Source organism: Pinus tabuliformis, chromosome 1_1 (genome assembly GCF_031772625.1).
Source record: "Pinus tabuliformis cultivar Carrire ecotype Pingquan chromosome 1_1, CPIR1, whole genome shotgun sequence".
Classification (NCBI taxonomy): domain Eukaryota; kingdom Viridiplantae; phylum Streptophyta; class Pinopsida; order Pinales; family Pinaceae; genus Pinus; species Pinus tabuliformis.
In genome coordinates, this window is record NC_142297.1 from 995,558,001 (window position 1) to 995,559,320 (window position 1,320).

General features: G+C 35.8%; 1 long non-coding RNA gene across 1 annotated transcript; it reads left to right on the forward strand.

The window, feature by feature from the left end:
* The first annotated feature begins 594 nt into the window (after positions 1-594).
* Positions 595-1,086, forward strand: LOC149217928 (uncharacterized). The gene is made up of 2 exons (XR_016250702.1): positions 595-701; positions 925-1,086. It is a non-coding gene; the product is annotated as an uncharacterized LOC149217928 (long non-coding RNA).
* Positions 1,087-1,320: the final 234 nt, after the last annotated feature.

The following is a 1,320-nucleotide window of genomic DNA, read 5'->3' on the forward strand; positions in this document are numbered from 1 at the left end:
TCATCAAAAGCAACATCATGGATCCATATCCATAAATATCGTGTCGGGTTGTTCTCATCCTTTCCATCACTATTAATAGCACATCCATCCTTCAACTTTGTGTTGGTTGTCTCTTTATCCATATTACTAGCAGATGGACACCACAACTAAGTCACAGGTAAAATAGAGTCGTGAGGGGATTCCCCAACTTTGTTCAACTGTAAATGTTGATTTTTAGACATCGCTCAAATATATAATTTGTTACAATCGTATACTAGGTTTTCTGAGAAAAAGAGCACAACATCCGAAAGGCCAGATATTGGTGTGGTTTGCATAGAAAAGTAAGAGGTTTGGAAAAAAAAGTTTCATCGCAGAAACAAAGTAAAGGTTCTCATGTCGTGGGGGTCGTTGGGTCAAGTGGAGAAGTTAAGACAACTCTAGTAAAAGAATTTTTCGAAAGGAAGAGTTAATATTATGGAAAATCATGCATTTTATATGAGTGAACTTCTTAAAGGATTGAATCAATTTATCAAGCGATATCATCCTTTGCTTGCGATATATTGGTTTTTTTATAACTTTATATTGATATGATATAGTATATTTTATTGTGGTTGCAGCTCACTGAAGAATTGCCAATACCAAGCAGTGATGAAGAACCAGATGAAGTGCTTGTTGTTGATTCTGAGGATGAACTCAGTGACTCAAGCATTAAGCAAGAAGATGTAAGTACTTGTTTTTCAAACTTTCTGTAGGAAATGTTATGCATATATGTTGTCAAGTTGTCTATATAAAACTCAAAGGGGCCTGGCATAGTTATTCAATTTTATTCCAAAGTCATTCTCTGTCATTGGTAGTTTCCTTGTATTTATCACACAAAAATTACGTGTATGTTGTTGGTGGGTTCTATGCTTGAATTCACTCTTAAATCTAATTTTGTTGTCTCAGCTAGAAGGCTCTGTTGATGAGGAATCTGCAAGGTCTGATGAAGGATATGAAGATTTGGCTCCTTTTGATGAACAAGACGGTGACTATTGGTCAGAGAATTCAGATGGTCAACAAGCTGTAGGTAGTTTAGATGAAAATGGGGTTGACGACAAAAATTCAGTAGTTTTGCCTCTTGACAAAGGGAAGCAACACAATTTAAATCATGATACTTGTTCCTTTAATATGAATGGTACATGTTTAAAATCGCATACATTTGGTAAACATATTCTTAATGAGACGTCATTACAATCTGAATGCTTCTCGAGGAGAAGTTTGACTCTAACATCTACCAGAAAATCAAGATCACGTACTTCACAACGTCACAGTGTCAACAGTCGATCCCAAAGTTCCCCTTCT